General features: G+C 37.0%; 1 protein-coding gene and 5 long non-coding RNA genes across 9 annotated transcripts in view; 3 read left to right on the top strand and 3 right to left on the bottom strand.

Moving 5' to 3' along the window:
* The window catches only part of LOC116711480 (uncharacterized), a 58,006-nt gene extending 43,744 nt beyond the window's left edge, over positions 1–14,262 (top strand). For 2 of the 3 annotated variants that reach the window (XR_004337240.1, XR_004337238.1), the window contains 6 exons: positions 12,661–12,736; positions 12,835–13,094; positions 13,302–13,400; positions 13,532–13,602; positions 13,845–13,939; positions 14,113–14,262. This is a non-coding gene — a long non-coding RNA (uncharacterized LOC116711480). The remainder of the gene's footprint in view (positions 1–12,660; positions 12,737–12,834; positions 13,095–13,301; positions 13,401–13,531; positions 13,603–13,844; positions 13,940–14,112) is intronic. The other variant, XR_004337239.1, reaches the window with a different exon arrangement.
* drosha (drosha ribonuclease III) overlaps positions 1–27,324 on the top strand; it is a 533,117-nt gene that overhangs the window by 177,913 nt on the left and 327,880 nt on the right. The gene's annotated exons all lie outside the window — the stretch shown is intronic.
* LOC116711486 (uncharacterized) lies at positions 7,148–27,173 on the bottom strand. The gene is made up of 3 exons (XR_004337246.1): positions 27,125–27,173; positions 20,348–20,354; positions 7,148–7,160 (listed from the first exon to the last, which is right to left on the bottom strand). It is a non-coding gene; the product is annotated as an uncharacterized LOC116711486 (long non-coding RNA).
* LOC116711479 (uncharacterized) lies at positions 15,061–16,539 on the top strand. The gene is made up of 4 exons (XR_004337237.1): positions 15,061–15,080; positions 15,239–15,379; positions 15,487–15,610; positions 16,231–16,539. It is a non-coding gene; the product is annotated as an uncharacterized LOC116711479 (long non-coding RNA).
* LOC116711483 (uncharacterized) lies at positions 16,538–18,808 on the bottom strand. Its single transcript, XR_004337243.1, has 3 exons — positions 18,567–18,808; positions 18,426–18,497; positions 16,538–17,086 (listed from the first exon to the last, which is right to left on the bottom strand). It is a non-coding gene; the product is annotated as an uncharacterized LOC116711483 (long non-coding RNA).
* LOC116711475 (uncharacterized) lies at positions 17,248–17,951 on the bottom strand. Its single transcript, XR_004337234.1, has 3 exons — positions 17,877–17,951; positions 17,738–17,794; positions 17,248–17,569 (listed from the first exon to the last, which is right to left on the bottom strand). It is a non-coding gene; the product is annotated as an uncharacterized LOC116711475 (long non-coding RNA).

Here is a 27,324-nt window from a genome sequence, read left to right as displayed (position 1 = left end):
TATAATGCTCAAAAGAGTAATTATCTGATGTAAAAATTGTCAAGGCTTTTATTTTGAAATGTTTATTAAACGTCATTTCAAAGGGCCAAACTAATCCCATGTATAATAGTCATTGGGTTAAATCAGTTATATAATGCTCAGAAGACAAGTAGTTGATGTAAAAATATGAAGGGCTTTTATTTTGAAATTTTCTTTATGCTTCATTTCAAAAGGCCAAACTAATCCCATGTGTAATAGCCATTGGGTTAAATCAGTTATTTATTGCTCAAAAGAGCAATTACCTAATGTAAGATTTCTCAAGGCTTTTATTTTGAAATTTTGGTTAAGCTTCATTTCAAAGTGCCAAACTAATCCCATGTGTAACAATTGCTGGGTTAAATCAGTTATATAATGCTCAAAAGAGCAATTATCTGATGTAAAAATTGTCAAGGCTTTTATTTTGAAATTTTTGTTAAGCTTAATTTTAAATTGCCACACTAATCCCATGTGTAACAGTGCTTTGGATAAAAAAGTCACATAAAGCCAAAAAGAGCAATTATCTGATGTAAAAATATTCAAGGCTTTTATTTTGAAATTTTCAGTATGCTTCATTTCAAAGAGCTAAACTAATATCATGTGTAACAGTGCTTTGGATGAAAAAGTCAAATAAAGCCAAAATTGGGGAACTACATGATGTAAAAATATTCAAGGCTTTTATTTTGAAATTTTTATTAAGCTTCATTTTAAATTGCCACACTAATCCCATGTGTAACAATGGTTGGATAAAATCAGTTATATAATGCCCAAAACACAAGTAGTTCTAAAGGCCAGCTCAGTCCTCCTCTGTAGTAACTGACAGTTCCACCATGTTGTAGTTCTGACATTCAGCTCAGACCTCTTTTGTAGGCACTCAGTGTCCGCCATGTTGTAGTTCTAACCTTCAGTCATTGTAGTTCTAAAGAGCAGTTCAGCTGTCATGTGAGTGAGACAGAGACGGAGAGACAGAATTGTAACTGTTTGAAGCAGTGGCATATCATTAGAATGTTGTCTGTAATTGACTTACTCCACTCAGTATATTAAACATGGCTAATAAGTAAGAAAATAGCTAATAGCTTATTTAAGGTAAAAGGCTAATGCTAATGAACTGCCTTGCTGCGCAAGGCAGTTCCCTAACCTGAGAGAAAAATATAATGCATGCTAATATTATTGCACCGCCTATGGCGGTGCATTAACCTGAGGGGGATATTGAGGCTTTTATTTTGAAAAAATACATAAGCTTCATATTAAATGATCACACTAATTAAAATGTCTAACAGTGTTTGGGTTAAATCCGTAATTTACTTGCCATAACAGCCTGTAGCTCTAAATGGCAGCTCAGCCCTCTGTTTTAACTGAGTATTGATTAGAACTACAGTGATGCGTATTTGTAGTCCTAACCAGCAGCCAATCCCCTCCTGTGTTCCATTGCTATGGTTATCAATCCTCTGCTAACTGTCATGTGTGTGTGACACAGAGAGGTGGAAAAAGATTTCTATCTTTGTGAGACACCCCATTGGTTTATATGGAAAAAGCAGTCTGAACAACTCCTTGCCGTTCAGGAACCGAGAGACGTATTGGAAAACCGTTTGAAGCATATGAGAGGGCTATTTGTCTTCTCCCATAGTACCGCGATTCATATTTGTAGCTCACTCACAGTAATTGCAGTGATGAGACAAAAATGGTGCATGCAGAGCTCAGAAATTTTTCAGAAATACATGGAAGTGAATCTGGGAGAGCGTCAGTTATCCTGGCGCATGATTTCGCTCTGAAGCACCTTGACAGAAAACCGTAAGCCCTAGAGAAATTTCGAAAACATTTTACCGGAGCAGGCATGCGTATCAATGTCATGACCGAGTTTGATACCAATCGGGCGATATTTGTGGGTGTGATGGCGATTTCAAAATTGTTTTGGGGTCAAAAATTCTCTTCATTTCTCACTCTAAAAAAGCGGCAGTTGGTGTCAGTTAGGCTCTGCGTTTCGGCAGTTGGAAATTTGGTTCGTTTTTCACTTTTTACGTCGCCATCGTAAGTCCGATTCCTTATAAAAATAATAGCTCCCTTCTCGGCATCGAGCCGCACGTTTTGATACCACTTTTGTGGGGGTGCACGCAGCGGTACGAGCCGCATTAACGGTGATGGAAGAAAAATAAAGCTATAAAGATATAAACTAGAAAATTCCTGAAGAAATTTAACCGGGGCCTGCCAAAGTGTGCCCGTCGGTTTGGACCCAGCGTTCTGATGCTACAAATTAGCATCGATGCTAAAGAACGCTGCAACGTAATCAATAGCATGTGGAGATTGACAAGAATGTTTACTAACATGGACTTGCACCATTCAGTATGATAAAGTAAGTGTATCAGCTAAAATTAGCAAAAATGCTAATGTTAGCGTGATTGCTGTCAGTAGCATGTGGGACATCACTAGGATGTTTTCTATAATGGACGTACTCCATTCAGTATACTAAACATGGCTAAAAAGTAAAATAAATAGCTAATAGCTTATTAAAGCTAAAATGCTAATGCTAATGAACTGCCTTGCTGCGCAAGGCAGTTCCCTAACCTGAGAGAAAAAGACATTGCAGAATAATATTATTGCACCGCCTGCGGCGGTGCACTGACCTCAGGGGCATGTTGAGGCTTTTATTTTGAAATTTTTGTTAAGCTTCATTTCCAAGGTGCAAACTAATCCCATGTATAACAGTGATTGGGTTGAATCAGTTATATAATGCTCAAAAGAGTAATTATCTGATGTAAAAATTGTCAAGGCTTTTATTTTGAAATGTTTATTAAACGTCATTTCAAAGGGCCAAACTAATCCCATGTATAATAGTCATTGGGTTAAATCAGTTATATAATGCTCAGAAGACAAGTAGTTGATGTAAAAATATGAAGGGCTTTTATTTTGAAATTTTCTTTATGCTTCATTTCAAAAGGCCAAACTAATCCCATGTGTAATAGCCATTGGGTTAAATCAGTTATTTATTGCTCAAAAGAGCAATTACCTAATGTAAGATTTCTCAAGGCTTTTATTTTGAAATTTTGGTTAAGCTTCATTTCAAAGTGCCAAACTAATCCCATGTGTAACAATTGCTGGGTTAAATCAGTTATATAATGCTCAAAAGAGCAATTATCTGATGTAAAAATTGTCAAGGCTTTTATTTTGAAATTTTTGTTAAGCTTAATTTTAAATTGCCACACTAATCCCATGTGTAACAGTGCTTTGGATAAAAAAGTCACATAAAGCCAAAAAGAGCAATTATCTGATGTAAAAATATTCAAGGCTTTTATTTTGAAATTTTCAGTATGCTTCATTTCAAAGAGCTAAACTAATATCATGTGTAACAGTGCTTTGGATGAAAAAGTCAAATAAAGCCAAAATTGGGGAACTACATGATGTAAAAATATTCAAGGCTTTTATTTTGAAATTTTTATTAAGCTTCATTTTAAATTGCCACACTAATCCCATGTGTAACAATGGTTGGATAAAATCAGTTATATAATGCCCAAAACACAAGTAGTTCTAAAGGCCAGCTCAGTCCTCCTCTGTAGTAACTGACAGTTCCACCATGTTGTAGTTCTGACATTCAGCTCAGACCTCTTTTGTAGGCACTCAGTGTCCGCCATGTTGTAGTTCTAACCTTCAGTCATTGTAGTTCTAAAGAGCAGTTCAGCTGTCATGTGAGTGAGACAGAGACGGAGAGACAGAATTGTAACTGTTTGAAGCAGTGGCATATCATTAGAATGTTGTCTGTAATTGACTTACTCCACTCAGTATATTAAACATGGCTAATAAGTAAGAAAATAGCTAATAGCTTATTTAAGGTAAAAGGCTAATGCTAATGAACTGCCTTGCTGCGCAAGGCAGTTCCCTAACCTGAGAGAAAAATATAATGCATGCTAATATTATTGCACCGCCTATGGCGGTGCATTAACCTGAGGGGGATATTGAGGCTTTTATTTTGAAAAAATACATAAGCTTCATATTAAATGATCACACTAATTAAAATGTCTAACAGTGTTTGGGTTAAATCCGTAATTTACTTGCCATAACAGCCTGTAGCTCTAAATGGCAGCTCAGCCCTCTGTTTTAACTGAGTATTGATTAGAACTACAGTGATGCGTATTTGTAGTCCTAACCAGCAGCCAATCCCCTCCTGTGTTCCATTGCTATGGTTATCAATCCTCTGCTAACTGTCATGTGTGTGTGACACAGAGAGGTGGAAAAAGATTTCTATCTTTGTGAGACACCCCATTGGTTTATATGGAAAAAGCAGTCTGAACAACTCCTTGCCGTTCAGGAACCGAGAGACGTATTGGAAAACCGTTTGAAGCATATGAGAGGGCTATTTGTCTTCTCCCATAGTACCGCGATTCATATTTGTAGCTCACTCACAGTAATTGCAGTGATGAGACAAAAATGGTGCATGCAGAGCTCAGAAATTTTTCAGAAATACATGGAAGTGAATCTGGGAGAGCGTCAGTTATCCTGGCGCATGATTTCGCTCTGAAGCACCTTGACAGAAAACCGTAAGCCCTAGAGAAATTTCGAAAACATTTTACCGGAGCAGGCATGCGTATCAATGTCATGACCGAGTTTGATACCAATCGGGCGATATTTGTGGGTGTGATGGCGATTTCAAAATTGTTTTGGGGTCAAAAATTCTCTTCATTTCTCACTCTAAAAAAGCGGCAGTTGGTGTCAGTTAGGCTCTGCGTTTCGGCAGTTGGAAATTTGGTTCGTTTTTCACTTTTTACGTCGCCATCGTAAGTCCGATTCCTTATAAAAATAATAGCTCCCTTCTCGGCATCGAGCCGCACGTTTTGATACCACTTTTGTGGGGGTGCACGCAGCGGTACGAGCCGCATTAACGGTGATGGAAGAAAAATAAAGCTATAAAGATATAAATAAATAAACTAGAAAATTCCTGAAGAAATTTAACCGGGGCCTGCCAAAGTGTGCCCGTCGGTTTGGACCCAGCGTTCTGATGCTACAAATTAGCATCAATGCTAAAGAAAGCTGCAATGTAATCAATAGCATGTGGAGATTGACAAGAATGTTTACTAACATGGACTTGCACCATTCAGTATGATAAACTAAGTGTATCAGCTAAAATTAGCAAAAATGCTAATGTTAGCGTGATTGCTGTCAGTAGCATGTGGGACATCACTAGGATGTTTTCTATAATGTACTTACTCCATTCAGTAGACTAAACATGGCTAAAAAGTAAAATAAATAGCTAATAGCTTATTAAAGCTAAAATGCTAATGCTAATGAACTGCCTTGCTGCGCAAGGCAGTTCCCTAGCCTGAGAGAAAAAGATAATGCAGAATAATATTATTGCACAGCCTGCGGCGGTGCACTAACCTCAGGGGCATGTTGAGGCTTTTATTTTGAAATTTTTGTTAAGCTTAATTTCAAAGGTCCAAACTAATCCCATGTCTAATAGTCATTGGGTTAAATCAGTTATATAATGCTCAAGAGCAATTACGTAATGTAAAATTTCTCAAGGCTTTTATTTTGAAATTTTTGTTAAGCTTCATTACAAAGTGCCAAACTATTCCCATGTGTAACAATTGCTGGGTTAAATCAGTTATATAATGCTCAAAAGAGCAATTATCTGATGTAAAAATTGTCAAGGCTTTTATTTTGAAATTTTTGTTAAGCTTAATTTTAAATTGCCACACTAATCCCATGTGTAACACTGCTTTGGATAAAAAAGTCACATAAAGCCAAAAAGAGCAATTATCTGATGTAAAAATATTCAAGGCTTTAATTTTGAAATTTTCAGTATGCTTCATTTCAAAGAGCTAAACTAATATCATGTGTAACAGTGCTTTGGATGAAAAAGTCAAATAAAGCCAAAAAGAGCAACTACATTATGTAAAAATATTCAAGGCTTTTATTTTGAAATTTTTATTAAGCTTAATTTTAAATTGGCACACTAATTCCATGTGTAACAATGGTTGGATAAAAGCAGCTATACAAAGTCCAAAACACAAGTAGTTCTAAAGGCCAGCTCAGTCCTCTGTAGTAACTGACAGTTCCACCATGTTTGTAGTTCTGACACTCAGCTCAGACCTCTTTTGTAGGCACTCAGTGTCCGCCATGTTGTAGTTCTAACCTTCAGTCATTGTAGTTCTAAAGAGCAGCTCAGCTGTCATGTGAGTGAGACAGAGAGGGAGAGACAGAATTGTAACTGTTTGAAGCAGTGGCATATCATTAGAATGTTGTCTGTCATTGACTTACTCCACTCAGTATATTAAACATGGCTAATAAGTAAGAAAATAGCTAATAGAAAGGCTAATGCTAATGAACTGCCTTGCTGCGCAAGGCAGTTCCCTAACCTGAGAGAAAAATATAATGCATGCTAATATTATTGCACCGGCTACGACGGTGCATTAACCTGAGGGGGATATTGAGGCTTTTATTTTGAAAAAATACATAAGCTTCATATTAAATGACCACACTAATTAAAATGTCTAACAGTGTTTGGGTTAAATCCGTTATTTACTGGCCAAAACAGCCAATAGCTCTAAATGGCAGCTCAGCCCTCTGTTTTAACTGAGTATTGATTAGAACTACAGTGATGCGTATTTGTAGTCCTAACCAGCAGCCAATCCCCTCCTGTGTTCCATTGCTATGGTTATCAATCCTCTGCTAACTGTCATGTGTGTGTGACACAGAGAGGTGGAAAAAGATTTCTATCTTTGTGAGACACCCCATTGGTTTATATGGAAAAAGCAGTCCGAACAACTCCTTGCCGTTCAGGAACCGAGAGACGTATTGGAAAACCGTTTGAAGCATATGAGAGGGCTATTTGTCGTCTCCCATAGTACCGCAATTCATATTTGTAGCTCACTCACAGTAATTGCAGTGATGAGACAAAAATGGTGCATGCAGAGCTCAAAAATTTTTCAGAAATACATGGAAGTGAATCTGGGAGAGCGTCAGTTATCCTGGCGCATGATTTCGCTCTGAAGCACCTTGACAGAAAACCGTAAGCCCTAGAGAAATTTCGAAAACATTTTACCGGAGCAGGCAGGCGTATCGATGTCATGACCGAGTTTGATACCAATTGGGCAATATTTGTGGGCATGAGGGCGATTTCAAAATTATTTTGGGGTCAAAAATTCTCTTCATTTCTCACTCTAAAAAAGCGGCAGTTGGTGTCAGTTAGGCTCTGCGTTTCGGCAGTTGGAAATTTGGCTCGTTTTTCGCTTTTTACGTCGCCAACGTAAGTCCGATTCCTTATAAAAATAATAGCTCCAATGCCTGGAATAAGCCGCACGTTTTGATACCACTTTTGTGGGTGGGCTCGCAGCGGTACGAGCCGCATTAACGGTAACGGAAGAAGTAATATATAACTAGAAAATTCCTGAAGAAATTTAACCGGGGCCTGCCAAAGTGTGCCCATCGGTTTGGACCCAGCGTTCTGATGCTAGAAATTAGCATCAATGGTAAAGAAAGCTGCAACGTAATCAATAGCATGTGGAGATTGACAAGAATGTTTACTAACATGGACTTGCACCATTCAGTATGATAAAGTAAGTGTATCAGCTAAAATTAACAAAAATGCTAATGTTAGCGTGATTGCTGTCAGTAGCATGTGGGACATCACTAGGATGTTTTCTATAATGGACTTACTCCATTCAGTATACTAAACATGGCTAAAAAGTAAAATAAATAGCTAATAGCTTATTAAAGCTAAAATGCTAATGCTAATGAACTGCCTTGCTGCGCAAGGCAGTTCCCTAACCTCAGAGAAAAAGATAATGCAGAATAATATTATTGCACCGCCTGCGGCGGTGCACTAACCGCAGGGGCATGTTGAGGCTTTTATTTTGAAATTTTTGTTAAGCTTAATTTCAAAGGTCCAAACTAATCCCATGTCTAATAGTCATTGGGTTAACTCAGTTATATAATGCTCAAGAGCAATTACGTAATGTAAAATTTCTCAAGGCTTTTATTTTGAAATTTTTGTTAAGCTTCATTTCAAAGTGCCAAACTAATCCCATGTGTAACAATTGCTGGGTTAAATCAGTTATATAGTGCTCAAAAGAGCAATTATCTGATGTAAAAATTGTCAAGGCTTTTATTTTGAAATTTTTGTTAAGCTTAATTTTAAATTGCCACACTAATCCCATGTGTAACAGTGCTTTGGATAAAAAAGTCACATAAAGCCAAAAAGAGCAATTATCTGATGTAAAAATATTCAAGGCTTTTATTTTGAAATTTTCAGTATGCTTCATTTCAAAGAGCTAAACTAATATCATGTGTAACAATGGTTGGGTAAAATCAGTTATACAAAGCCCAAAACACAAGTAGTTCTAAAGGCCAGCTCAGTCCTCCTCTGTAGTAACTGACAGTTCCTCCATGTTTGTAGTTCTGACATTCAGCTCAGACCTCTTTTGTAGGCACTCAGTGTCCGCCATGTTGTAGTTCTAACCTTCAGTCATTGTAGTTCTAAAGAGCAGTTCAGAGAGGCAGACTAAATTCTATGTCTATTTTGAGTCTAACTGACACTGTTTTGTGTCAGTTAGACTTTTGTTTTGAGTTAAATTTGGCTCATTTTTTGTTAATTATGTCGCCACAGTTACTCGAAATGCCAACAAAAGTAATAGCTCCCCTCACGGGATTGAGCCTCACGTTTTGATATATATATTGTGAGGGGGCATGCAGCGGTACGAGCCGCATTAAAGGTAGTAGGAAGCGGCAGTTATTTTGAGGTGTAGAACAATAGGTGCCTGCCATGCAATGCATAGGGATTACATCCCTATGCATTGCTATGGGCAGGCCCCAATAAAGAGACATTCTATTGGGTGTAGAATAATAGGTGCCTGCCATGCAATGCATGGAGGCAGTACTGACTTGCTTCGCAAGTCAGTACTGCTCTCCTTATGCATTGCTATGGGCAGGCCCCAATAAAGAGACATTCTATTGGGTGTAGAATAATAGGTGCCTGCCATGCAATGCATGGAGGCAGTACTGACTTGCTTCGCAAGTCAGTACTGCTCTCCTTATGCATTGCTATGGGCAGGCCCCAACTAGAAAATTTCGGAAGAAATTTAGCCGGGGCCTGCCAAGGCGCGCCCGTCGGTCTGGGCCCGGCGTCGTCACGCCACAAATCGGCATCGACGCTAAAGAACGCCGCAACGTAACCAGTGGCACGCGGAGAATCGCAAGAACGTTAAGCGAGGCGGACGTGCACCATTCAGTATTATAAAGTAAGTATATCAGCTAAAATCAGCAGAAACGCTAATGTTAGCGTCATTGCTTTCATCAGTATGTGGGAAATCACTAGGATATTTTCTATAATTGATTTACTCCATTCAGTATACTAAACATTGCTAAAAAGTAAAAAATAGCTAATAGCTTATTGAAGCTAAAATGCTAACGCTAATGAACCTTGCATTGAACTGTTTAGTAACAGTTCAATGCTCATAAACTGCAGGAAGGCAGTTCATTAGCATTTGCCTAATGATTGTCACAAATATAAATTTTCAATAACGCACACACACACAACATATTACAGTTTAAAAATATATATTGACCTTATGTTAAAGATTTCTACAAACTTTTTACAGGTAAAGTTTACAATGAACCAAAATTACAACATTTAAAGAATACCATAAATTTAAGAATCTAATGTCTCTGCAATAAAAAGAAATTGCTATCTTTTTTATTTTTAAACAACACCTCATATTGTTAAATAACTGATTTTATGTATTCAAGTTTTAAATATTACATTTGAGTTTGCATGGATGTAAAATTACTGCTCAGTTTAAAAATTACAGTATTTTTAAACTGAGCAGTTTAAAAATATGCTCAGTATTTTTAAACTGCTCAGCTAAACTTTGCTGTTTAGCTCGTTAGCTTGTCGATGTTTCAGTTTTATTCGCTGGGAAAATTATTCTTTGTCTGCTTTGAAGATAAGCAGACAAATAATAAAAAACAAGTTTTGATATTAACTCTCAACTTCATTCACAAAACTTTTTCGTTATTTATTACGCAACGAACTGTCCTTGAACACAACGCTGATCCCTCTTCACCCTGTCACCAACTCACACACATCCTCATTGTGTTGTGTTCTGTAAATAAACTAAACACAAGCAAAATCAATAAACTATATGCATATTCCAGTATACTGAGTTTTGGTTTTACATTCATTCTATTTAAATGTAGTTTGTTTGTGCTTACCAATGTTTTCTGGCCGGATGTCAGGCACCGTTTTCCCCTGGTCAGTTCGTCGATGTCTGGTTTTAGTTCTATTCTGTGGCAATCCGCAAAACGGCGTGTAGGTTATCGTCAGTAATGCGCGATCTGTGCTTGGTCTTGTTTAAAGTCATTATTGAAAACATCTCTTCGCACAGATAGGTGCTTCCAAACGTGGACAAAACACGAGCTGCATGGAGTCGAAGCTGTGGCATCAAATCAGGGGGCAGTAGACGGTAAAAGTCCTCGATTGAAACATCACGGGACTTCACTCTTTAGCTTGTTAGCTTGTCGATGTTTCAGTTTTATTCGCTGGGAAAATTAATAATCAGCTTGAGGTGACTCTGCTGCACTCTAGTGGCGAGAAGCCGTAATGTTGGTTGGTAAGAATCGGAAGGCATTATGGGATATGTAGTTTGTAGTCAATTCGTGCTCAAAACCTATTTTAAGTCAATCAATGGGGCTGTAAAACGGTGGTAGGGGGGAGAGGGCCACATAAAATGACGTAGCGGGCCACATGTGGCCCGCGGGCCTTGAGTTTGACACATGTGCAATAGAGGATCTATCTGCTGCTCATGCAAAACAGTCTATTTTAATCCCATGTGTAATAGTCATTGGGTTAAATCAGTTATATAATGCTGAAAACGCAAGTAGTTGATGTAAAAATATTCAAGGCTTTTATTTTGAAATGTTCAGTATGCTTCATTTCAAAGGGCCAAACTAATACCATGTGTAACAGTGCTTTGGATGAAAAAGTCAAATAAAGCCAAAAAGAGCAATTACGTCATGTAAAAATATTCAAGGCTTTTATTTTGAAATTTTCAGTATGCTTAATTTTAAAGTTCCAAACTAATCCCATGTGTTACAGTGCTTTGGATGAAAAGGTCAAATAAAGCCAAAAAGAGCAATTACATGATGTAAAAATATTCAAGGCTTTGATTTTGAAATTTTTGTTAAACTTCATTTCAATGGGCCAAACTAATCCCATGTGTAAGAGTCATTGGGTTAAATCAGTTATATAATGCTGAAAACGCAAGTAGTTGATGTAAAAATATTAAAGGCTTTTATTTTGGAATTTTTGTTAAACTTCATTTCAAAGGGCCAAACTAATCCCATATGTAAGAGTCATTGGGTTAAATCAGTTATATAATGCTGAAAACGCAAGTAGTTGATGTAAAAATATTAAAGGCTTTTATTTTGGAATTTTTGTTAAACTTCATTTCAAAGGTCCAAACTAATCCCATGTATAACAGTCATTGGGTTAAATCAGTTATATAATGCTCAAAACAGCAATAATCTCATGTAAAAATTTTCAAGGCTTTTATTTTGAAATTTTCAGTATGCTTCATTTCAAAGTTCCAAACTAATACCATGTGTAACAGTTACTGAGTTAAATCCATTATATACAGCCCATAGCAGCACGTAGTTCTAAAGGCCAGTTCAGTAAACCTCTGTTTCAACTGAGTATTCCACTATAGTTAGAACTACAGCGATGCGTATTTGTAGTCCTAATCAGCAGCCAATAGCCTCTTGAGTTCCGTTGCTATGTTAAATAAGTTTCACACCAAGGTGTGAAGTGTTAGTGAAAGAGCCTGAGAGCCTCAGAAAATCCTGTCGCATGACTTTGCTCTGAAGCACCGTGACAGAAAACCGTACGGTCTAGATAAATTTCGAAAACATTTTACCGGAGCAGACATGCGTATCAATGTCAGGACCGATTTTGATACCAATCGTGCGATATTTGTGGCCGTGATGGCGATTTCAAAAATGATTTGGGCTGAAAAAGTTGTCTTCATCTCTCACTCTAATCAATCAGAGAAGCACTGTAATTTTCGGAAAAATGAGAAACTTTGGGTCGCTTAGAAGCAAATTGTGGACAAACCGTAACTGGTATCGACGAGCCGTCTTCACTTTCGAAGAGATCACAGAGGTATCTACAAAATGAAATTTGAATGGCATTTCTAGGTGAATTTGTGACGACACAGAAAATCCTCAAAAATAGGGTATTTCCAGGATTTTTCCCATTGACTTATAATGGGGTTTTTTTCGTAGTTTTTTGCGAATTATGTCACCACGTTAAGCCCAAATCCCACCAAAAGTAATAGCTCCAATGGCGTGAATTTTCTGCACGTTTTGATACCTCATTTGTAGGTGTGCACCCAGCGGTATGAGCCGCATTAACGGTGACGGAAGAAAAATAAAGAAGAAGAATATTAAAGAGACGCTTCTCTCCGACAATAGTAATAGGTTCCTGCCATTGCTTTGCATGGCAGGCCCCAATTAAAGAGACGCTTCTCTCCGACAATAGTAATAGGTTCCTGCCATTGCTTTGCATGGCAGGCCCCAAATATTAAAGAGACGCTTCTCTCCGACAATAGTAATAGGTTCCTGCCATTGCTTTGCATGGCAGGCCCCAATTATATATAACAGATTGTCAGTCAGTTGGAGGATGAGTTTATCAAACTTAAACAACTGAAGGGAAGATGGATGTTCCATAAAGCATCAGGTTAAAATGATTCCTCTTTAATAAGATTGTTCATATTTATTTTGATTTGTAAAATGTTCAGGTTACACCAATAAATGCATATCTTTATTTTATCTCAGGTGGAGGTGGTTAAAGGAAATTGTCAATAATCCCAATGGATGCTGAAGGGTACAGCGGCAAGCTGCTCCGTTCTGCTTCAAATAATGGGAAAATAGTCCTCTTCCTGGTACCCCTCCAGGAAGAACTGGAGACAAGTCCACTTCCATTTGATGCGGAGGAGTTTGCCAAAATGCCTCAGGTGCCCTGTGTCACTTGTGGTATAACAATGCCTCTTCAGATGCTGGCGTTACATGCTGGGTCTTGCAGAAAAAAAAAAAAAGTAAGTTGTCCTCATTTCCTCCATAACTTAATCAATCAACATTACTATGTTGAACTCTTTGGTTTTAATCTCTCTCTCTCTCTCTCTCTCTCTCTCTCTCTCTCTCTCTATATATATATATATATATATATATATATATATATATATATATATATACACAGACACACATGCCTGTGGCAATACATTAATGTTTCCCAATTTAAACAGAATCGAACTGATCAGACTGAACCTATAGAGGTTGATGAGGATGACTGTGACACATTGGAGGAGCCAGAAGACACAATTGAAGATTTGGAAGAAAGAGAGGTAGGATCCTGTTTAAAAAGTTGCACACGAAGTAATTTATTTTTACAAAATAAAGCAAATAACTTCTAATATTCTTGCAAAAAATATATTTTTTAATTTTTATTATTTTGAAAAAATATTTTTCTGTGCAGTGCTGCCCTATCTGCCAGAGGGATTTCTTGAAGTCTGTGCTTCCTTATCATGCCATTGAATGCTGTGACAGGTATTAATTAGTGTATAATTTTTTTTTCTTTAGGAAGGTAGACGGATATGTTTTTATGTGAATAGGGCATGTAATGTAAAAATGGTATGAGTATTCAGACAACATATAAAAAAGAGCTTTACAACTACAGTTAATTTAAAAATTTAGCCCTTATAAAATATTTGAAAACATTTTCTATCACTGATTCTGTAATATAGCTGGATGTCATTTCCTATCGCAAAAATAACATTTTTTTCCTTCAGGAGGGAGGGAGTATTGGAAATACACCCAGATATGCCAGGACCATCATCAACAACTTCAGGAACTTCTTATTCTGCAGAACCTAGAAGTACTGAAGGTATCATACTATAGTAAATAAGTCCGAAAAAAATATTATGTGATCCTGGATGTTGTTGGGTAGGTTTGCTGTATATCTGTTGTATTTTAAAGAAACAAAAAAACATTGCTGTATGTTGTAGGACAAAATTTATGTGTACAGATGTAACATTTTGTTAATTATGAATTTGCCAGAATGGAAAACAGTTGGAGATCCACAGAAGGCTGTTGAGCTGTTTGTCAGACAACTGAAGCAAGTAGGAGTTAACCAGAGGACACTTGTTCTCACTCTGGATGCGATGGACACTGATGAGGAGCGAGATATGTCTCTCATTTCATTTTACAAGCACAAGTGTGAGATAATCCAGTGGGCAGCTCCTTTTCATTGTCTCATTCAAGGTATTACTTCATATCAGCTTAACAGTACTGGAAAACAGCTCTTTCATCTTACCAGGCTCTTTTATTGTAGGTGATGCTGCAGTTGGTAGAGGCGTGACAAGACACATCATCTCGTCTGCCATTTCCAAGCTGAAACAAGGATTTAAAATGAACTTCGGTATGTGCAAAATAGACTTCAGAATTAATTAATAAAGCTATACATTTGGGGTCTCATCTCAGTTGGTACATTTAACAGTAGACTTATTTCTTTTTTTTCATTTTTAGGAAATGCTGCAGTGACTGCAATGTTTGAAGGGGAAACTGATCACCTTGTACCAACTACTTCAGCAGTGCTTGCTGAGAGCGAGCTGTTTGTCATGGCTGGTCGGCTGATTGGCCACTCTTTAATTAATGGAGGTCCAGCCTTGTCGGGCATCAGCTTGGCAGTAGTGCATGCCTTGACAAGTGGTTCAAAGGAGTTGGCGACAACATACCTTTCCCTAGAGGACTGCCCAGATATTGACCACAGAGAGATCATTGGTTTCGTAAGTAAACAAAATTGACTTATCTAAATTTTTAACATGCATCACAAATATGAAATCCAGCTAAATTTGGATGTTTTAATAAATACTAAGTTAATAATGCTTTTTTACCAGCTGCTGAAAGAAGAGATGACTGAGGAAGAGACTTCAAGATTGTCCAATCTGTGTATGGAGTGGTATTTTCCTGTGCCAACCAAGGAGACAAACAAACTTCTCCTCTTAGAGCAGCTCCTCACCCATGCTGTAATAAAAATATTAACTTTTGATTTTTTTAATTATTTGTCTTGACCTAAAGAGTTAAATGTGTTATTTAGGTTTGTTAAACAATGTCCAAGTGTATTTGAGAAATAATTATATTTATTCTGAACATTGATGCCACTAATAAAGTGTAATATTTACAGGCCATCACTCGACTTAGTGTGCAAATGAAGCACCTGAAAAGGGGACTTAAAGAAACGGGTATCTGGCCACTAATTACATCCAGACCTGATGTTGTGCCCCTCCTCTTCCCGAGGGAAAGTGAAGTGGAAATCACACCCCAGGTCAATGTATAATCTGTTTTAACATTATAGAGATGTATCTGAATATATGCTTTTACTCTGAAACCTGGTCTGAATATTACTATTTTAAACTATTTCTGCAATTATAGATGGTCCTGCAGTCAATCGTTTGGCCGCACCTAAAAAAAAGGTATGACAGTGACGACAGCGACGATGACTTGGAGGCGGAAACTGCACTGGTGGCTGGGTTATTCCGTCAGTTTGTCGAAGAAGGTAAAATGTCTGCATGAGCATTTTGACAGTATTTATATGTTATTTTGAAAATGACAAGACATGTGCATTACATACCAGCACATTTCTGCTAATCATGTCTTACAACACAGCACAGATAAATTAGGTACATTAGCAGTATTCATATACAGTAATTATTTGCATTTGGTGGAAAAAGGATGCAAAGCCCTTGTTAGGTTTCCAAACAGTTTTGTATACCAGTTACAAAAAGACTATGTGGCTATAGAACAGACTTAAAGTAAAATGAGAAGGTGTCTGGTGTTTATGCTGCACCAAAAATACGATTCAGTTGTATTTGAGAAGGAATGCAATTCACAAAACACCACATCTTTGAGGACCTTCAACGAATAAATCACATTATATAGATGCCACAGGAAACATGGTGTTTCTCTTAGTCTATGCTTTGACAGGAGGTCAATCAGTTAACAAGGTAAAAGGTATTCAAATGATTTTGATTTTTTAATGATATCACATTTATATGGATCTGTTGCTTATATTTAAAATACTTTTGCCTAAATATCTCAAACGCGACTTTATGAATGATTCAATTATACAGAAAATTCCACATGTATCTAAAACAAATTAATTTATACTTTTCATAGCGTCTTCAGACAAACTGCGCGAGCTCCTGAGGTTTTGGGTTGGCTGGGAGGTCCCTTGCCAAGAGCTGAAGCTTGAAGTTGTCCTGTCAACTGGACCTAACCATATGCCGACGTCTTCAACCTGTAGTGAGCGATTACGGCTACCAAGTCACTACACCACCTACCAGGCCCTGTCAGCCGACATGAATGTGTGTCTGAAATCAGTAGAGACAGGCTTTGGTCTTATTTGATAAATATGTATTGATGTTTCATTTGTTGAAAAATTGCAGTTCGACATGGCAAGTCAGTTAAAATAGAAAGTAATTTTATTATTAGTGTAGCATATCTGTGTAACCAGTATACTATATTTCTAGATAATTAAAAATAGATCATGACCAACAAAGTCAATGGGCTAGTTCTTAGAAGTCTAGGTACGGCTCAGGAAGGAGTAGACAGACTAGAAGTTGCAGATGTGAGTGCCTTGTATTCACAGTGATTAATTATTTACATTACAATAAGAAAGGAAAAAAAAAACATTTAAATGGCCATATTAAAATAAAAGGAAATAGTACACAAAGAAAACAAATTAAATTAACAAAAAAAAAACAAATCAGTTCCACAGTTCCAGTAACAAGCCACACCATTCAGTTCATAAAACTCCTGAAAACTGAACTGAGGCGGTTCAACAGGGTCAGGTGAGTTTAGAGCGCCTGTTACAGTTCATATGCTGACAAAAGTCAGATCAGAGTGGAAACAATTTTGTTCATGGGCTGCAGGAAGCCTCCCACCAGCCTGGTGGGGAAACCAAATCTTAACACCACAGGTGAAATCCTTTAGGCTCTTGGACCTGATTCTTCAGCTCGCCATCGAACCTGGCCTGTACAATAAAGCAGGACCAGTCTCAAATATATATATTGTAACCTGAGTTACATTTTAAGATTATTAAAAAACCCAAATCAACGTCACTCTAAGTGAAAAACTAGGTTCCAGGTTCGTCTACTGGAGGTAGTGGCAAATTGCAAGACACATACAACTGGAGAGTGCAAAATCAATGAGGTGTATTTATATTTACAATATATACAAATTGTTTCACAGCTTTAAAGTCCAGTTCCTTAAACCAAGGAAGTCTCTGTCGGTGACGGAAGGGAAAAAACAAAAATAGTCATTTAGTTCCAGCTGTGAAGTGGTTGGTTGAATTTCCCTTCCGGTTTGGAGATGTTTCCTCAGATTATGGGTGACTTTCTGAATCCGCTATGGTTAGCTCGCCAGTCCGGTCAGTATACAAAAACCAGACAATTCTTAATGTGTCCCAGATCCTTCAGTTACTCCGAGCGGGGGTGGGATCTGGAACACACCTGGCCTGCGAAAACAGGCCCGACAATCAATGTACATGTACATGCATTTCTTAATAATCGAATCTGAGCCTACATAATTACATGCAATTTCAATCCAAATGTGTTTTTATGTAGGTGTGTAATCACAGGCTGGGAGGCTAGCGCTAGCATTCTAGCTCCCGAGCAACACTTACCAGTTCCTCTTTTGACAAACAGAGATCGTTTCAGCGTTCAGATGAGCGACCATATGTCTGTAATTTAACAGAGGTATACGATTGATGTATAATCGACATTCAAAAGCAAAACCGCTTTGGGAACAACACCCAAGCCTACCTGCACGTCAAAGTCCCACAGCGTCTGCTACCCAAGGTGCGATTTAGCAGCAATATAAGCAGTGGCTGTCAATTTAGGACTGATGTGCAGCTGTCATATGACGTTAAACCCTCGCGAGAACAACCCTGCTCTCGCCCGGTTAGTGTCGAAAAAGTAAAACAAAGGAGGATTTTTAAATTAGATCTTTAAATAAAACAAAATAAAATTAGATTTAACAAAATAGAAAATAAAATAACTAAACTACATCTAATATAGAAAAATTATTCTGGTTACAATATAATCAAACATTCCAGTGTGCACACAAAAAATATGATCGGCACTCATTGCACTGTGAATAATCCTAATCAATGCATTTCCAAGTACAAATTTTCTAGATAAATCTTATTCATAAAAAGTCAATAAATATGCTCCATACAAAAAACAATGCAAAAATCATCTAGATAAGCAAATACTTTTAATATTTAAGGCATCTCATTGTTCTCCAATTTGTTTGTTCAGAGTCGCAATAGAGCATCCGAATTGATATCAAGTCTTCATAAAATGACTCACCAATTCCGCAGTTCATAAGGCATACAAGCGGTTTTGTGTTTCTCTTATCCCTCAGCTTACGACCGGAGACTCCTAAAGTTAGTACAATTTTATCAGCATCATACAAGATTAAAGAAAAACAGAATGTTGCGCTTAACCGACCTGCAGCTCTGCTCTCCCAAACTTGTTCTAATCCTCCATGCTTTTTGCTCCAGCTAATATACCCAACAAATGAGCTGACGGTGGTACATGTGACTCAGACGCTCAACAATGATTGGCTGTTTAGTAAATCTCGCGAGAATTGCAGTTATATAATCAACTACCGCGAGATTTTGGAGGGCAATAGTAGCGAACCAAAAAAATGGAACTCAACATTTCACTTGGGTTACATTAGCCTTGCTTTTTTTTTTTTTTTTTTACAAATAATGTCCATCAACACAGTCTTGACATGAAGTTGTTCCTGAGGTAACTACTAAATGTTTGTCAGGCATCCCTGTTCATCATGTGTTTTTTTGCTGAAATATTCCACAAATGTTTGGCATTCAAACATAAAATAATTTTCATGTTTCTGGTGTACATTAAACTTTATAAAGTTAACATTTTTGCCAGCTGGTTCTTTCTCTAGCTTGTACTTGCTTGTATATTTGTACATGTTTGATGGATTTTTTAAATAAATGGTATTGAAAATGCTGTTCATTACAAACATTTAAATTTAAGTGACATCTAATTTGTCACAAGTAAAGTTTCCAAATATTGCAGAGTATCCATGTAAATGTCCATGCCACTAGACTCTGAAGGTTGTAGGGGGTCAATGTTTTCACGGAGAAGCTCCATCTGATCTTCTGTAAGTGGGCTGTCCAACTCTGGTACTCGCAATTCAGCATGTGGATCAGGAACAAGCCCACTTTCCTCCCAGTTTATATGGGGAATCTGCAAAACATACATAGCATTATAGCTGGTGGAAAACATTTGTTGTTTCATTTGAAATAACAAAAAAAGACATTCAAGTACCTCTGGGTCAACCACTGAATGTCCGATCTGTCCCAGTTCCCACAACTGATTTGGAGTGAGGTTTTGTTCAGTTCTCATTGGGTGATTGTCCCATCCTTGTTTAAATATGTCAAGATTCACTTGCAAGCGAGGCAAGAAAACATAATGACAGCAAAACAAGTGCAGAGGATTGCTAAGATCCAAGAGGTTTTCCTCCTCCAGTTGGTGTAGAACATTGTAGAAAACACATGTGACTCCCATCCACAGATCACGCCACAACCTCTCTATCCTGTGTGAAAGCACATAAAATGTTACTTATACACACACATAGTTGTGGAAAAAGTGTTTCACCCCATTCTTATTTTGTAGTTTTACATAACGTTCTTACACTCCAGTGTTAAATAATATCAAAGTAATTTAAAGATTAAAAAGCAAAAACACCCCCAAAAAAATCAGTTCTTAACTGAAGTTGTTGGTTAAAGATGCAAGACAAAAATCCCATTTTATATGTAAAAAAATTGCATGATGTGGGTGCACTCTCCCCTGCACCCACATCATGCAGAGATCAGCGCCCCCAGTCACAACTGAGACGAGGTTGTTCACCTAGGAACACAGCCTCACACATAGGCTAGGATTGCATCTGTGTGACTGTCCCATTTCATCCGATGTCATAGTAACACTGAATTTCATAAGAAGAACCAACAAAGCAGATCATAGCAACAGTAAAAAATGGTGGTGTTAGAGTATTTGTGTAGTTTGATTTGATGAAAGGAACATTTATTTCTGCTGTCCACCAAGACACACTGAAAGGCAACATCTGGCCATCTGTTGGTGACATAAAGCTTAAATCAACTTTGGTTCTCCAGCAATGATCGAAAAGCATCATCAAGTCCACCTATGAATGGCAGAAAAAAAACATCAAAACTTTGTGATAGCCTAGTGAAACTCCGGACTTGAATCCTATAGATATGCTATTGCATCAACTTAAAAAGGAAGTTTACACTGGGATCCTTCCAGTGTGTTTCAATAACAATACTGAAAAAATGGGTATTCAAAATTCCTTCGCAGCTGGAAAACAAAAAGTGAATGCAAGTTATCAAAGGTTCATTGTAGTTGTTGCATCCAATGGTGACCCACACAGTTACTGGTATTAGGGGGCAAGTACTTTTTCACACAGAGCCATGAAAGTACCGATTTCTTTATTAATCTAAATTGTTGTTTAAAAAGGGCATTTGGTGTTTACTTGTATTGACTTTGACAAATACTTCTCTTAAAGATGTCAAGTTCTTGTTGTGGGTTAACCGTTGTGAGAAATCTCTGAACGGTTCACCAACCTTTGGTTGTGCACACTTTTGCCAGCAATAAAGCTTCCATTATCTGGACCCCGCACAGTTAACATCAGACGTGCAACTGCAACATTCTCTCCACCATGATCTGCTCGCACCCTAAAATTAGTCATATTAGTTACTGCTTGCAAGACTTATAAAACTACAAGGTCAAATATAAGGAATATCTCAAGTAGAGAGATATTCTTCTTCCTCAGTTGTTTGTTCAATTTCTAAAAAATTAATACAAATTGCAAAAAGCTTTTTACCGAAGTGGATACCCAAATTCTTCCACAGCATTACAGAAGAAAGCCAATGTTGTCAGAACGATTATTGTTTGCAGCTCCCAGGTACATAATCTTTGGAAAAAAAAGTTTTATTTACAGTTGTAAAAACAAGAATAACAAATGTAAAAATTGGTGAGTATAATGACACACTAAACTATTCAATGATGTTAACAAAAAAACTTATGTGTGGAAGGAAAAAAAGAAACACAATAAACCACAACTAAAGTCTTCTGGACAGTGAAATTGAAAGTGCTGTTAAAGTCAAAATAAGTTGTGAACCTTTTGAAAACCAAGTTTCACAAGTTTGTGTGGTTTTCTGTCCGGAGGACATGTGAATTTTTTATTTTTTTGCATTCGCTCGCAATACGCTAACTGCAACCTTTGCTGGTCTATTTCATATAGTCACAAATATCAATTTAACATTTCAAATATATACACATTTAAAGAGCATCAGTGATTATTATTAACTCTTTGATTGAAAATCGATTTATTCACTGCATGTTTATGTATGTTTAAGGTTGAAATGGAACTGCACATGAAAACGACCCTTTAAACCATTCAGACTATCAACACAAAAGAGATGGACAATAAAAAATGTCAGATGACTGGTTACCCCGTGATAATAACTCAGAAATACTCCTAATAGTTTGGATGTATTTTTTCCTACCTACTTACAACAAGTTTTTGTTTATATCATAGATTTGTGATGCGTTTCTATCCTAAAGAAAAATATATTACTTATATTTCACAGCAAGTTATTTATTTATTTTTTTTACTAAATTCAATAGTTGTATTATTCCATGTGTGCAATATTAACACACATGGAGTAACCTCACAAAAACATTATATTAAAGGTTACTTTCTGCCCATTGTACAGAAAGTACGATGGGCACCGTAAGAAAGGCCAACAATATTCAATTATGCCACATGAACATATTGCAGGAGAACACAAAACCTTTTGCGAAGGAATGCAAATGTTTTGCAAGTGTAACCGGCAATTACTCAGGGAGTTTCTTTTTTGCAGGCCCACTTCCTGTGTTGCCAAAAATTCTGCAAAATTATGTAAAGCACTCCTCCAGGGCGCATTTTGATTGGGGTTTTTTGTTGCCGTCTTCCAAACAAGTTGATCCTAATGTTTGAATCTACTGACTTGACTGCCTAGTGAGTCTGTTGTCTGACAGCAGTATTGCTTTAACATATGAAAGTTCTGCTCAATTGCTCATTGGAAGTAAATTGTTTGGTGCATCAATGATCAATGATTCTGTACATGTTCTGGCACTTTTGTACTGATGCTGAGGCAGTGAAGTTTAAAATGACGGTGAAATAAATTAGAACAGAATATAGCTACACTTAAGTTTTATATTGCGCAGTGTATTAATTTATTTTTTCCACTCTTCTTGAGTATTTGAACATTTTTTAAATCTATTTTTCTTGATTGATATTTTGAAACTGCACTTTAAATTGATTCGTTTTAAATATGACACTTTTTTCTTAATTTAAATTATGGTTAATTTAACCTGATTATTCAAATGTTTAATCATGTCAAAATTATTAGAAATCTAACAATTGCATGTGCATTTCATATGCACAAACCAAATGCCTAAATTACATTTTTATGTATTTGTATGTTTGCACGAGAACTTCTTTTTGGGATAAAAAACTTAATGGGTTGTTCTGAATTTTTAGATGTTTTTTTTTCCTGTTGGAACTCATCCTCATCTGAATATGAATATGGCAAGCTAGGAAAAAGAAAATGGATTTTATAATTTTGGAATGAATTTATTCTGAGTCAATTATATTGTCTCTCATTGTGTTGCTGTAATTGTCAAATGTTTTATGCAAATCACTTAATATACATACAACAAAAACAAAAGCATTACCTCCTGTTTTTCATTCACACCTTAAGCTCATTTTAAAGGACAATCTTATGATGCAGCTTTTGTAGCCGCAGTTAGCTGCCTAGCTCTAAATGTTACACAAGGTAACGCAAAACACAAATTTGGCCACATGTCCCCTAGAGGGTTCCGTATCTGTGCATAGAGTCTGGGTCTGTTATTTTTATATTAAAAATTCATGTAATTACTGGAAATTTTGGGAGTACCTTCTTACCTTGCGAGAATAACCATCAATCCCGCCAAATAATACAATGTTTTACCTATAGGAAAAAAACGGAGAGAACCTATTACATTTCTATGTCCTTTACAATAGTAAATTGTAATGCTCTTATTGTTATTACAATAAGTCATTTCACAGTGTGGTTATTCTATATTAACCTAAAACATTGTCATTAATTAGCATAAAACAAAAACCTCACCTGATGAGCTTGTGATTTGTATCTATGTGCACTAGGTACTTTGGACTGGGCACTGAATATGTTCTCCGGACAACACATCCCAGCTGAGTCATTCGAGACAATATTCCAAAGCTGTCTACTCTGTGCATAGAGGCTTTAACTCTGTCCCATCCAACATTATGCCCTTGTGCCTTCAAGGTCCCTTTTACTAATCTATATCCGGCATGTGGCATTCTGTTTTTGATCTCTGCAACAAGGATATCCAGTTCTGCATCAGTACACTTGCAGTAAAAAGTACTGATTGACAAATTGTTCTCTGTCATCCTTCTAAACAAAGTTGAACGTGACACTCCCCATAACTTTGCAATTGTGTTCACAGAAAGTCCAATTTCAAGTAGATGAACCAATTGTTCAGTGCAGATTATTATTCTTGGACCTCCCCTTGTTGTTAGTCTTTCAAATCTAACAACTTCTTGAGGTTCTTGTCTGCTTTTGTGTTGTTGGATGGCATTATGAAGATCTGTCAGCCTATCGACAACATCCTCAGACAGTTGAATATGTTGGGATAGGCTGTCCATAAAAACCATTTCTTGATTACAAACAAATTCCAAATAGTCTATATCCAGAGGAATATGTTGAAGTGCTTGTGTGACACGTTGATGCAGTCTCTGCAAGATATGCTGTTTCAGCAAGTCCTATGGAAAGAAATATTTGTTAAATTAAAATTTAAAATATTTACAAAATAGCACCAGACACTTAACATATTTTTATTTCACTGAAAATAAGACAAACACACACGCATATATATATATAAACATACATAGATAAGTAGATATACATATATAGATATATCTATGTGTGCGTATGTGTGTAAATGAGCCAGAGAACCCATGGTTTTCATCACTTAAAGTTTTAAAACATTATAAGTTTCCTAAATACTAAAGACTATTTTTATCACAATATTGGCTTAATTATTGCGACTTGAAAAATAAGACCATGGCACTATCAAGCGAAAAATATTTATTTTCAAATTGTTCATATTGTTTAATTACTGTTTAGCAACATACCCACTGATCTTGTTGATCTCTCTCCATTTTCTTAAATGAGCGTGAGCAAGTCCTTCAAAACAGATAAAAATGAATTAAAGAACAGTTTGTTAAAGTTGACCATTAAACTGTCAATACAGTAATTTATCATAAGTTTGACATTATTAGCACTTTTTGGGGACAATAGAAATATAATTTCACTAGATGGCTAGAATTACAATTTAGTTAATGTGAAGCACAACTTAACATATTATCTGTCCAAAAACGTAAGTCATCACATGGAAGTAATGAGAAATGTGGTTTGCTCATAATGAAGTAACAGAAATATTAATATTTTAAAAATTCAGCCGAGTTACTACACTTATATTCAGCTGCTTACAAGTGCTTCAGTGTTGGATGAGGTTATATTTTCAAAATTTGAAATATTGATGATCTGCATGAAACTAATATAACAAAACGGTGCAGATGTATATGTATGGCATAGAATACATTTGTACATTTGTTAAGAGATGTTCTACGTATTTATTTCTGGTACGAAAGCAATGACCATCATATTCCAGGAAGAAATGTAGAGAAGAGTAAATCTTAAGTGATTACAGTAAGATATAAAATATATAGGTGATAGACGAAACATAAGTCTGTAGCAGAACTAAAAAAAAAATTTAAATCAAAAACTACAATTAGTGAGGAGAACTGGGATGAATCCTTCAAATAATAAAAGACGTCACCTAAGCCTACATTATTGTCGGCATCATAAAAATAGCTGAGCCTGGTGATAAACGTAGACATAGCTGTAATGGGCCAGGAAGATACTGTTTTAAACTGTACCGATACTAATCGAGGACTAATAGTAGCTTAGCTAACGTAGACATGAGCTATTGCTAACATAGAAGGGCGAGAACTTTGGGTCGAACTACTTGAAACGTTAAACGTAATCTGAAATAATCTAAAAAATACACATTACAACGGTCAGTAAAACGTGCAAATTTTAACATCCACTAACTTCGGAAGGTAGACCACGAACACGATCACTCGGCTGACCCGCCATTCTCTTGTTTCTTCTCTCAGTTTGAATGAATGCTTTTCCCAGTCAGAGCGGAATAAACTTCCACCACCTAGTGGTCGAATTTTTTACCCAAGTAATTACAGTTGTATAGGTCCCAAATGCGGATTCATATATAAACAATCTTATAGTATTAAAAGGTAGACGTGGGTGTAATGACATGTATTTTTCTCTCACAAAAATATGTCTAAGCCACGAGACAAGTAAAGAGAGAAATACATATTGAACTATGGAAAAAAGAAACAGTTCCGAAGAAAACTCAGATGTCCCAGCTTTTACTAGCATGTAAACGCACCATCTACACACAAATCTTGGAGCTTCCACCGAGGCGTGAAATGAGTCTCAAAAATAGTTGTGCACTCGTAACCGGATTTGTGTGTAACTGCAGTTTTGTGTGTGCGTACCAGGTGATTTGTGTGTACTTTTTCAACATGTATTTTATTTTTAAGGTTTATAAATCCTGTTACGCACGCACAAATCTTTTTACGCACGCACAAATCTTTTTACGCACACACAAATCCTGTTACGCACGCACAAATCTTTTTACGCACGCACAAATCTTTTTACGCACACACAAATCCTGTTACGCACACACAAATCCTGTTACGCACGCACAAATCTTTTTACGCACGCACAAATCCTGTTACGCACGCACAAATCTTTTTACGCACGCACAAATCCTGTTACGCACGCACAAATCCTGTTACGCACTGTTAAGGAAGAATAATTTATAAATTAACTTTGGAAAAAAAGTTTGGCTCTCTCTTCCTCTGGATCCCAGGTCCTCTCAGCGGGCGACGTGCGGCCACAAGGAAAACAACAATGCGTGTTGACGTCACAGAATTACAGAGTTTAATCCCATACAAAGCAACGTATGAATTAACAACAAAACCGCAGAGGAACAGAGATATACATTCATTACCTGAGACAGGAAAAAAGAATAGAGAAAGAAAAGACAAAGAAAAGGCAAAGACGCGTCTTTGGAGAGAGCTGATGCAAAAAAAGCAAAATAGTGGCAGCTATCTAAATTATTACTCTTGTGCACGAACTCTTATACTGAAGGTGTGTCTTTCCTTTTTAATATATTCAATTAAGGCGTACCTCTGGTTGACCAACTGGAAGCTACCTTGGACACTCAGAAAAACTTAGAAACTCCCCCTAATTTACGCCAAAGATCAAAGGCCATTTGCTCTCTGGTTCAACAAAAGAGCCAACAGCTGCGTCCTGGCCTCCTGGGTTCTACGGTCCTTTGGGTAAAGAAAAACATGAGATAAGATTTCACAGATACCTGTGGAATCCGAAGTCTCTCCCGTTATCTCTCCTTACATAAATTCTCAGGAAAAACTTAAATCCAGTAATTTGGTTCAAGGAAAGGTTATCTTTACAAACCCCAGTTTTGCTCCTCTGCACCCAGCACCTCAAAAGATTGAGTCTTGCCAAAAATAACACATAAAATCAACAGAACAAAATGAGGTATAATTCCTTTTCTAACCTATGAAACATAATATTCAATCCTAAGTATACAAGTTAACTGTATACTGTTAACTGTAAAACTGTATTAAGCACTAAAAATAATCATTTTTCCTTAACAACTGTTAGTAAATTGTGTAATAAAGATAGGAAAATATAGCCATAGCTGCTGCCTTGTTTAGAAACTTAAAGCGCACTGGGAGAAAGAAAAGCGTTTTTTGCAGATTGCCAGGAATAGAAGCACACGAACATTCCCTCCCACCCTTTCTACCCCGCCCTCTCTCTCTCTCCCTCTGCTCTACCCTCTCTCTCTCTGCTCTACCCGCCCTCTCTCTCTCTCCCTCTGCTCTACCCGCCCTCGCTCTCTCTCTCTCTCTCTGCTCTACCCTCTCTCTCTCTGCTCTACCCGCCCTCGCTCTCTCTCTCTCTCTCTGCTCTACCCTCTC

This window comes from Xiphophorus hellerii, chromosome 21, assembly GCF_003331165.1.
Source record: "Xiphophorus hellerii strain 12219 chromosome 21, Xiphophorus_hellerii-4.1, whole genome shotgun sequence".
NCBI classification, from domain to species: domain Eukaryota; kingdom Metazoa; phylum Chordata; class Actinopteri; order Cyprinodontiformes; family Poeciliidae; genus Xiphophorus; species Xiphophorus hellerii.
This window is presented reverse-complemented; position numbering and strand designations above follow the sequence as displayed.